We start from the raw sequence: 12,349 nt of genomic DNA on the forward strand, positions 1-12,349 counted from the left end.
CTGTCGATACTCAAAAGGGTGTAGGTATTTTTTTTTTCAATACTTGTGTGTAAAATAATTTGAAAATTTTATTGTTTATCTTACGTTTTCTTTGGTTTGGTTCTTTGGACCAATGTGAAAAATGGCGCCACGCCTGTCGCGTGCCATACAAGGAAATACTTGCATGACTTAAAAAGCTTGTTTCCTGTATGCGAGACTGCTTATCAACAAACACGGACATGGCACACGATTTTAAAGTTCCGGGAAGGCATCAGCTGTTTTGCCTTCTACTGCAAGCAAGATTGGCACTAGAACTTATCTGTTTCTTGCTTTTTAATACCGTTTAGTAAGCTTACCCCGTAGGAGGGTCAGTAAACATTACTCAAGGTCCTTTGCAACGTTCCTTCGTCCCCTAGCTACAACTCCTTTCATTCCTTTTACTATACCTCCGTTCATATTCTCTTTCCTCCGTCTGACTTTCCACCGTCTCCCAACAATTGTGTCGACATTATTTCCAGCCCTGAATGACCTCATAGGTCCTCATAAGTCCCAGCGCTTGGTCTTTGGCCTAAATTTTATATTCCAGTTCCAAATAGTAATCTAGTGAGTTCTGAATTTTTGGGAGAGAATTTTAATTCCCAGGTAAATAATATCAAAAATTCACATGTAAAATGCCACCCATTTCCAAAAAAAAAAAAAATAAGCAGTTCGTTGGGTAAATATTTGTCGTCAATACCGAAATGACCGTCATTAGATCGATTCGTTTCAAACCGTGAATTACAAAGATGGTGAGGAGAAGTCATTATTGCTTGGATCTGAAAGCTCATAATTCTACGCCTGCTATAAAAAGCTATTGAATTATGGGCTGCTAAATTGTAAGTGTGGTGGCTAATGGAAGCTAAAACGTTGTTCCCGCAAGTTGATCAAATCTTGAAATTTTGTGCCAATGCTGTATTGAGCACAATTGTAATAATTTTCTGTTTACCGTTATCTTTATTGCATCATACACTAAACCTCATCACTGTATTAACAGTTTGTGCAATGTATATTGTGCATCCACCACTCGTATTCACGTATGAATGTCTCGAATTGAATTGAATATGGAATTTAGGCCAAGGCCAAGCACTGGGACCTATGAGGTCATTCAGCGCTGAAATGGAAATTAACAGTAAAAGGTTTGAAAGGTGCACTATGAATCAGTTGTTAGGAGAGGGTGGAAAGTAAGATGGAAGAAAGAGAATATGGAAGAAGGTACGGTAAAAGGAACGAAATGGGTTGGAGCTAGAGGCCTAAGGAAGGCACGCTGCAAAGAACTTTTGAGTAATGCCTACAGTGCGCCACATGAGGTGCACTGACGGCATGAATATCTCTTCCAGTATTCTGTGAAGTTCAAAAGATCCTTTAAGGATTATTTACACGACAAAACCCTATATTTAGAATAACAGTGTTAATCGTGAATATAATTGGAATATTTGTGTACGAAATTGCAGCCATCACTTGAATCATCAGTTGCTGTCAGATCGGAAAAGCAGTGGTGGGCTACAGTGACGGTATGCGCGCTCGAAAGCATCATTCGCGCTGACATTATTCATGCGTAAATGAAACACGCGTTGATAGTATAAGAAAAGGTAGAGAAAAGCTTGATTGAGAATTTGAAGGGGTTACTCATGAAAAGTCTTAATTTACACTTGCATGTGTAAATTGAAATGTTATTGGAATTTTGTCATGCGAACAAGAATGGAATCTTAAAACTGTGTCTGCTTTTAAGATAAAGTATAAGAATATTATTCCTAAGCAAAATTCAGTTGTTCTTTGTGTATGGTAGTGTGTGAAAGACAGAGAAGCTTACATTGTGTATGTTGGTGTGTGAAAGGCAGGGAAGTTTACATAAATTATTCAGATTCTGTTAGAAATTGCCCGCGGTCGATCATCTTTTATTACAATGACATAAGGAACAGGCAAGGGCTAAATCGATCCGCTGTGGCTGACCCGTTGTATATAGAACTAGGTAACATTTACGGTAAAAACATTTATCGAAAGCATTCCACCTTTTCCCTTTTTCATCAAAATAACATATAATCAGTCCATCGTAGGTCACGCCCAATTCGTCTCCTACAAACGGTCAGGTTAAGGATTGCAAACAATCCGAGGAAGAACGGGAATCTCACATTATGTTAGTGAATATTATTGATAGAGGCCAAGCTAGGTGATCGTCGCTTATGACGCATGGCGTGCAAGAAGAATAGGAGAGAATTTGCATACAGGCAAGACGCTTTCGAAGGAGCACTTTCAAGATTTCATTAATCTTGAAGGGCGGCGCAAGTCCCCAACACTGTCGATCGATTTTGTGTTTATTGGTTTAAAGTCTGCTGAACTGAATATGAGCCTGTATGGTACCAGTTATTATTAGGCTTTATGATGCTGATTTTAGATATATGAGTTTCTCTCTCTCTCTCTCTCTCTCTCTCTCTCTCTCTCTCTCTGGCTCGGAGCGGTGATAACGATCTTTAAGGCTGTACCTTGGTGATGGATTTAATTTTAGTTGCATAAATAATTTCCTATTATTTTTACATTGTTGCACTTATAACAACATGCTTTTTAGCTTCATTCCTTTTGTATTGCTCCCGTCAAGCTTAAAATAGACAAAGACACTGGAAATCCGATCTGAGGAGCCTGGAATTGAAATTCATAAATTGCTACCACTTTGAGAAGTATAGACTTTATCCTGAAGTATGTATGTCCCTGATTATGTTCGTAAGTCTTTTGATTACGTAAGCATTTTGAGAAAGTATAGGAGGAGAAACTGATAACTAATGGTCCCCGCTGATGGTTAGTTATTAATGGGGAATCATGCCATATGCACAGGCATAATAATCGTGTGTGCCAATGGTTGAGGGAATGAGGATATGACTGAGGGAATGAGCATATGACTGAGCAGCTTTTTTATTTCTGACAGCTCATTAACGTCATATTTTGTGTAGTGATGATTGGTCAGTCACCTATAGCAGAGTTGACCAGCAGGAATTTTGAAGTGAATTTTGGGCTGTCTACCGAGGTTTACGAACCAAATGGTTGGTAAAAAGTGACTTATATAAAAACAAGAAAATGAAAGGGGTTGGCTGTTCCAGATCAGTAGAATAGAGCGAAATGCCAATAGAAGCACTGATGATTATAGAAATTAATTGTCCGCTTGAACTCCTAGTGTTTCTTCCTTGACCAAAGGCATAACCTTCCTTATTAACCCACAAGCGTGCGTGATTCTTGGTACTTAGGCGATGCTGACACCAATGTCCTCTAGAGGTTACATGTACAAGACAAGTTTAGGGCCTCCTAATCCATCCTTCATACGTAATTTTTTTACGAGTTTCTTGGGTTATTTCCCTTCCAGGCCGAGAGTGATAGCTGTGTAAGTAGTGCTTCCATTCATTCTGCAATCATAGTTTTGGTGTGTGAGTTTAACCAGTTATTGCACATTCATGATAGACCATCTGTTGTAGGGGCCTCGAGAGTCTTTTGCCTTTGCATGTTCTGCGCCTCTTGGCGTGGAATTTTGAGGGTGGAAAGTTACCTCACTTGAACGTATGTATTTGCTAGGTTGCTGGAGATTTTGCCTCGTTATTATTTCTGTAAATTCATATGAAGTTAGTTGAGATCTTAAGTTATTCTGTTGGCAAATTACAGTGAGTATTCATTGCCAAGGTCCCTTGAAATTACAGTTCTGTACTCTGAGTGATTGCTGATTCCCTGAGATAGCAGCTGTGATTTGTCTGATTTTTAGTTTTCTGTAAAAGAAAACTATTGTGCCGACTTTGTCTGTCCGTCCGCACTTTATTCTGTCCGCAAGTTTTTCCGTACGCCCTAAGATCTTAAAAGCTGCTGAGGCTACAGAGCTGCAAATTGTTATGTTAATCATCCACCCTCCAATCATCAAACATACCAAATTGCAGCCCTCTAGCCTCAGTAATTTTTATTTTTATTCAAGATTAAAGTTAGCCATAATCGTGGTTCTGGCAACGATATAGGATAGACCACCACCGGTGGTCCGGGGCTCATACAGCATTATACCGAGACCACCGAAAGATAGATCCATTTTCGGTGGCCTTGATTATACGCTGTAGCGGCTGTACAGAAAACTCGATTGCGCCGAAGAAACTTCGGCGCAGTTTTTACTTTTTGGGTTTGGAAATGAGCGTGGTGTTTGTGAACGGAGACTGAAGGCGTTATTAATATAAACTTTAATTAGTAGGACAGAACAGATATTTACTGTTTTTGAGACCTCAAGAGAACTATAAGAGCCTCGATGGCTCAGTCGGTTACAGCAGCAGCTTCGGACTTCGTAGAGGTCTGTGGCGCGGGTTCAATCCGCAAGCCGGCTGATCAGAGAGGGACACTTTGCTATCCGTGTAGACATCCCGGGATTATATATGTAATCAACGGATACTAAAAAGCAAATGGATGTTACAGACTAAATACACACACAAAAACAAAGCCACTACCTTCTAAAAACATAACAAACATCTCATACGTCTCGAACGCTCGCCATACCCGCGCAATAACTTCTCGCTGCTGGGAAGAAAGGGCGTTGGGTCTGGTATGATACATGAAACATACGTACCGGGGTCTAAGCGATGTCAGGCAGGGCAGCCGATCGAGACCACAGATCTACCCCAAAGCCAAATCAAAAAGTCCTTCAAAGAAGGCATCGTGCTTACCCCATACAAAAATGGGAATAAAAGCACGTTGACCTCAAGAGAACTATAGATTTTAGTAAAAAAATAAAAAAAGCAAGATTCGTATTCTGTTGTTGAAGAGGAAAAAAAAAAACCTAAGCTCGTGGAGCTCAGTTCGTGTTTGGTTACATTTCCGTCGAATCATCACCCCCACCCCAATCTTCTAACCCCCCCCCCTACCTCCCTACCCCCAACCCCGTCTCTGGTATCCTGAAGCGAGGTCAAGGTGAAGAGAACTCACATGGGACGAATCAATCGTCTGTAAAAATAGCCCTTGCCGTAGGGGGGAAGAACTGCTTGCATGCTTGCAAAAGAAGTGTAGGGCCCTTGAATGCTGAAGAACCTACAGTGGACGGTGGAGTCCAGAAATGATATAGAAAAACCAACTGATGAGAGAATTGGTCTGTGCCCTCTGGGTCCTTTCAACCTCATTATCGAGCTCATTTCCCCGAGCTCTTCTTTTGTGCGTTTATCAGGCTCTTTAATGACTGTGATTCTTACGGGCTGTTAATTGCTTTTACCTCAAGGGTACCAGGCTTAAAAGGCAGGTTTGGGAATAGCACGACTTTCTGCCCTGCATTTGAATTGCGTATTAAAGAATGAACGACAAGCGGTGACTTCTGTCTTGATTTTGTCTGGAGTCATCATCTGTTTGGGGAACTGTGCTGATTGCTAGTTTTCCCCACTTTTTGTTTTCAGTATTAAGCTCCCCCCTTTTTTTCTTTAAAGGCTGAATTCAGAGGAAAACACGACAATTGTCGCTGTCACATTACCAGCGTCAAACACCTAAGTAGAAGGCTTCTTCTCATCCGTCCTCCTAACGTTTCATCATCCAATCGCTCACCATTCTCTCCACATGACAGAACCGTCTCAAAACACTGTGATCCGGTTTTTCGCCCGTTTAAACTTTTTCTTTCAATTGCAGTCAAAATTTATACCTTCCTTCTTACAGGAGAGTTAGTTCAACAATGCTTTCAGAACTGGAACCGGTTCTCTACCAAATCATTTTCACACACCCTGCTGCCTTACTTGGTTCACCAGTTCAACTGCTACTTCCATCGTACCATCTTTTGTTATATATACTGCCAAATACCTGTGTGATTCATAGCAATCATAGATATTACAGAATGTAAAAGGTATCTGCTAACTCACCAGCATTCTTTACAGAGATCAAAGTTCCATGGTGATTATTTTGGATGGCTTTAGAAAACAACGGCCTTCCATACAAAAAAAATTCTCTCTCTCTCTCTCTCTCTCTCTCTCTCTCTCTCTCTCTCTCTCTCTCTCTCTCTCTCTCTCTCTCTCTCTAATCTAATCAGCTCAGTGTCTATGTAAACTATATACTTACTTACTTACTTCTCTGTGTATGTGTATATATATATATGGTATACTTATATTCTATTTTAGTTTTCTCTCTCTCTCTCTCTCTATATATCTATATATATATATATATATATATATATATATATATATATATATATATATATATATATATATATATATGTGTTGCTTTTCAATCATATGTTTTTATTGGTTTATTGGTGGCAGTTAGAATGGAAACGTAATCCAGGGATCGGACCGGCTTTAGCCTGAATTATTCGGGAGAACATTCATTGGTAACCTGCATTTCGGACCAGCGCCGTATGCACTGAAGGGTGTTTGTACCGATTGGGACACCGATTTCGGTTCGTTAATATCTAAAAGTTTATCTTCTGCATTTCAGTTTATACAACGTGAATATATATTTCATTTGTTGAAAGGTTTTACAAATCCATAAAGGCGATGGAATAATAATGTTTGGCCCTCCTAAAATGAATATTGAACAGGGATGCTTCTTTTGTTTGTCCTGCCTGAAGTTACTTACGCGTTTGTTTAGATGTTACATCTCGCTACGTAGGAAAAAGAAAGTTCTCTTCAAACTTTTTGACATCTTGGAATTCTGAGAATATTAGTTCAGTGACTTTCTGCCTCCACTTTCTTCCAGAGCGGATATGACTTTCTGAAACGGTTGTGACATAAATACCCAGTGGTATATTTCATTTCCAGAGAATGATGTGCAAATTCACACAACTTGATCGTATTGTAATTCCGAATTTTGCAATAAAGATTGTATATTTTATATTTCATCAATACAGTATTGGGTAGATTTAGCAGTTCCTAAAACATTCAGCGACGAGGAATTTGATAATGGAGTGTCTGTTTTCTGCCCTAAAATGGAAAACTGCAATATCAGCAAAATTTTCGAAATTGAGATATGCCACCTATTGGGCTCGTGGAAAACCGGTACACAAGTTACTGCAGTTTCAGAATGATTCTTCAGTGCTTTCCACGTGTAATCAGGGGATCCAATTTGCTGTCGTATCTGCAAAATCAGTAGTAAGGCAAGGGAGTATCTACAATTTTTCTCAGTTTTGTATTTTTGCAGATACTGGAGTCTTCCATTTTAGGGCAGCTTTGTTTCCAAGGCTACAGCCAAGTGCGTGGATTAATTTCGTCTCGTCCCGCCGATAGCACAGGTGTTTTGCTATGAATCATGTTTGGAAAGGTGTACAGGTGTTTGTTCTCTCTCTCTCTCTCTCTCTCTCTCTCTCTCTCTCTCTAAATGGCTGTAATTCATACGTAGCGTCGATAACCCTGACATTGGACACAGGTTAGCGCCATTCTGCAAGGCCAAGGGAGCAGATGTGAACTTTACCTTGCGGGGTGTAGTTTTATTTCCAATCTTGTAGTGACGCAGTTCAGTTTGATTAATCTGTGTGCGTGTGTCTACTGAATGTCTGTGTTTATTACTTGTGACAGCAGTGACTTTTGATTCACGTAAGATTAACACATTTTTAAAAGAATACTTGTGAGAGCAGTGACTTTTAATTCACGTAAGATTAACACTTAAAAAAGACTTTTCACATCAGTGACTTTTATTTCACGTAAGATTAATACTTAAAAAATACTTGTGACAGCAGTGAATTTTGATTCACGTAAGATTTACACTTAAAAAATACTTCACGTCAGTGACTTTTGATTCACGTAAGATTAACATATTTTAAAAGAATACATGAAAGACTCAGCTTTGCTTTTCACTAATTACTGCCTCTACTACTGCTAATAATACTATTATTATTTTATTTCTTTAAATGGTTTTGGGTTTACTTTAATATGTTTCTTTTATAAAATTACCGTCATCGTTTTATGAAGGGCTGTCATGTTTTTTTCACAAGCAATATCCAGACGCGTACACTTGCATAGTTTTAACGCTCTGCTTAGAATATAAATTCATCCTGCATTCGGCTCTGTTTGGCAAAGACACCTCGGCCTCCATTCAGTTTCACAGATCAACATTTGCTAATTACAGATTTCCAGTACAAGTGAAGCCTTAGCGCAATCCGGTGCATTTTCAGTTAACAAAAACTAATCAGTTAGTCGTGCAATTCCTTGGGCTTAGCCATCCCAAAGTAGTGCAAAACTTCACTGAATCTGCAAGCTGGTGATTCCCTGGCTTATCAGTGTGCAAAAGTCGGTTAAAAAATATTTTACGAAACGTTGACTACCTTAATTTTCGTTAATGTTACCTTTCATATATGATTTATGTAATGTGTGAATGTGCTCCATTTTCCATTTATCGTGTAGGCTTCCTCCCTCACATTATCCCAGACGCAGATTTATTTTTTCTCAAAATTTTTTTTTTTTTTTCATACAAACATTTCCTGCCTCCTGAGGTTGCTGTTTGGAATTGCCCGCCATTACCTGTTATTTGGTCAGCACAGGAAATTGGTACCTAAATCACTGATGGGAACCAGGATGAGTAATTTGGGTGAATACACTTTTCGAAGGTTTGAGGTGGATGAGTAATCCCCCGGGTGACCTTTATGCAGTGTATGTCTGTATCCTAATAATAATAATAATAATAATAATAATAATAATAATTGACAACAAATCCACAGTTATGTATGGGTAGAAATAGATTTATTTTTAATACATTTATACCCATACATAACTGTGGATTTGTTTCTCCATTTCAAGACTCATCTACCATGAGCATTTTTAATAATAATAATAATAATAATAATAATAATAATAATAATAATAATAATAATAATAATAATAATAATAATAATAATAATTCTGTATTCAGTTGGACTGATATATAATTGTGGACCTTATACAAAATTACTCCTGTTCTCAGCATTGAGAGCTCTACCCAATAATGATAATAATAATAATAGGGTTGGATTGAGTCTGCCTGGTTCTTGCTGATGTTAGTGGTAAACACCTTTTGTATATAATGCTGAATAGTAAGCAGAATTAATTTAAGTTGCCTTTTACGCAGGTATGACGATAAATACTTGACTCACACTAAGCATTTTTGCTTTCTTGTCATACATCAAGGGCCTTTGATTATCTTACTGTGTAAATTTATTACATTTTTTAATTAAAAAATTATAATAGGCGTTCGTATTTACTGTCGTTTATCAGAGAGATTTACTCAGGTCAAGTCGTAATTCTAAGTGGTCAGAAGAGGTGTTGTATTGAAAACATTTGAGCAGACGGACTGCATGAGTCACGGTCATTATTCATGAGAGTGGGAAAAGCCTTCCTCAGTTCCGTCTTGTTGGTTGACGGATGGACGGGCGATGATGTTTTTCTTCTGGAAATTGTCCAAGAGGAGATTACATGGGGTTTGTCGCTGGGAGCGGTCACATTATGACGTGCGGGGCAATCATCGCATTTTACTTAAACTGAATTTTGGAGTAACTGTTAATCTTCGGCGTCTGATTTTAGAGGTGTTTTTCGAGTGTGGGTCTGATGAATGCCTTGTTGAATTTTTAATACATGACGTTGTTGAATGATCTTATGGACTGACATGAATCGTTTGTTGTTATTTTTGTCCGCCTTAAGACTGTTTTTACACCCTGCGAGATTTAAATAACTATCATGCCGAAGATAACTGCCGGAATGCTTGACGTTTAGATATATCAAGCATACATACATACATACACGTATATATGTATATATATATGTACATATGTATACATATAATGTATATATAGAATGTGTATGTTAATAACGAGTTTCTGTTTATATATTCATTTGTATGCTTTTTTTCTCATCTTACGTGGCCTTGGATAAGCCAAAAAAATCAGTTCTTGGGGCCGAATGGAACTCTCATTTCATACCTGAAGACTTAAGTCTTAAGTCTAGGTTAGCATGTTTCTGCATCTGAAGCTTGCAAGGGGGGGGGTTGTGGGGGATTTCTTCTCGAATGTTCAGTGAATTCAGTGAATTCTCTGAAGTAAGAACGCGTCGCTGATTTGTACGGCTCAGCGAAATTCATAATTCAAAATTCATTCATATGTCTTCTAGAACTCCGTAGGCTGGGCTCTTTCTGTTACTTGTTTTTTTTCCAGTTGTTGCATAAGTATAGTTGTAGTTTTTGTGAATTCAATTGCACTGTTTCAATGAAAATTTCCATTTTTAAGTCTGTTTTTGATCAAGATGGCCTTATGCCAGGGCGGGTTCTTGCTTGCTCGGGCAGACCTCAGGTTTTCTTTTATGTCTAAGCAGTAGCTTTGATTGTATACAGTTAAGAGCTTATTATTAGGTAAATCAATCTATATCAGGTTTCAGATTTAATGATAGGATTTTGTGGTTTGGTTAGTTATTACACTGATAGCATTTAAAATGGCTTGTATTTTTAAAAGAACAGGATCACGACTTCATTAGGTAATATGTTTTGGCGAGGAATTATTTGGAAAAAATATGTATGCATATTATCAATACCGCTCTATCCAGGTTTACTGTGCTGACTCAACAGCGGGTATTGCCTTAGTGCATCTCATGTGGTGCACTGTAGGCATTACTTAGGCTCTTTTAAGCATCCCTTCGGCCCCTAGCTGCAGCCCCTTTCATTCTTTTTACTGTGCCTCCGTTCATATTCTTTCTTCCCTCTTACTTTCCACCCGCTCCTAACAAATGATTCATAGTGCAACTGCTTTGAGGTTTTCTTTCTGTTACACCTTTCAAACCTTTTTGCTGTCAGTTTCCGTTTCAGCGCTGAATGACCTCATAGGTCCCAGCGCTTGGTCTTTGGCCTAAATCCTGTTTTGTGTTCTGTTCTGTTCTCCATCATCTTCTTCTTTCTCTATATGTTCTGAAAAAGAAAAAAAAAAAAATTCAACATAAGCTTGAGTTTTGTATTGTGTGAGAAAAGAACCTCCGTTAACGCTAGATATCGAATTTGAGTTATGGCCATTTGTAAGAAGGGAACAAATGAAAATAATAAGAGAAGTTAGTTGTAATAATGGAGACAGTTACGATTCGAATAATACAGGTGAAATACAGTACCTATTTGTGAATGCTGTTGTCATTGCTTGATCTATATATATATATATATATATGTATATATATATATATATATATATATATATATATATATATATATATATATATATATATATATATATAAATTATATATATGGATATATATATATATATATATGTATATATGTATGTATATAAAATGTATGTTAAATTTACCCTTTTACGTACTTCATATACAGGGTATGTCTTCATTTTTAAATAAACAGGAACAAAAGACTATATATATATATATATATATATATATATATATATATATATATATATATATATATATATATATATATATATATATATATGTGTGTGTGTGTGTGTGTGTGTGTGTGTGTGTGTGTGTGTGTATGTATGTATGTATTTATGTATGTATGTATATACATACATATATATATATATATATATATATATATATATATATATATATATATATATATATATATATATATATATACATATATACTGTTTGTTATCATCTCAAGAAATTCCTGGTAACCCAGAAACAGAGGCGTGGAGGAGTTTTCCTTTCCGTGCAAAGGAGGAGCGCTTCTTATACGAGCGCTTCTGAGCACGGGAACTGAAGCGTGTCTACCGCTGCGCGCGTTTTGTTAGCGGTTGTGGGTTAGCCCAGTGCCTCTCGGTCGCCGATCTGTCTCTTGTGTGTGTTCATATTGCCTAGGTCTACTGTTTGGGAAGGATCTAGGTCGCATCCCGGCGTGGGATTTGCCCCCATATGGTAGGCAGGGTTTCTCAGACTGGCCTCTCCTTCCTTCATGCGCTCTTTCCCTGCCATGTCCATCAACCCTGATCAGCTGGGCGTTTCAGGAGCTGAAATTGTCTTCCTTTTCTGATGGATACTTGTTGAGGACACAGATCTATCCACATACATTTGCGTGTCCTTTTCTGATAGGTACTTGTTGAGGACACAGATCTATCCACACACATTTGCGTGTCCTTTTCTGACAGATACTCGTTCAGGACACAGATCTATCCACACACATTTGCGTGTCCTTTTCTGATAGATACTCGTTGAGGACATAGATCTATCCACACACATTTGCGTGTCCTTTTCTGACAGATACTCGTTGAGGACATTGCGTATCCTTTTCTGACAGATACTCGTTGAGGACATAGATCTATCCATACACATTTTCGTGTCCTTTTCTGATAGATACTCGTTGAGGCACATTTGCGTGTCCTTTTCTGACAGATACTCGTTGAGGACATAGATCTATCATTTGCGTGTCATTTTCTGATAGATATCGTTGAGGACA

The 12,349-nt window shown here is 38.0% G+C and overlaps 1 protein-coding gene across 30 annotated transcripts in view; it reads left to right on the top strand.

Annotated features, from left to right (window-relative positions):
• Window positions 1–12,349, top strand: part of LOC136850546 (CAP-Gly domain-containing linker protein 1-like) — a 673,714-nt gene that overhangs the window by 184,003 nt on the left and 477,362 nt on the right. The window contains exon 1 of one of the 30 annotated variants that reach the window (XM_067124166.1): window positions 7,448–7,526. The exons of the other annotated variants lie outside the window; for them this stretch is intronic. The gene's annotated coding sequence lies outside the window, so the exon portion shown is untranslated. Of the gene's footprint in view, window positions 1–7,447; window positions 7,527–12,349 lie in introns of those variants that run through there. 30 annotated transcript variants of the gene reach the window in all.

This window comes from Macrobrachium rosenbergii, chromosome 22 (genome assembly GCF_040412425.1).
Source record: "Macrobrachium rosenbergii isolate ZJJX-2024 chromosome 22, ASM4041242v1, whole genome shotgun sequence".
Taxonomy (NCBI): Eukaryota; Metazoa; Arthropoda; class Malacostraca; order Decapoda; family Palaemonidae; genus Macrobrachium; species Macrobrachium rosenbergii.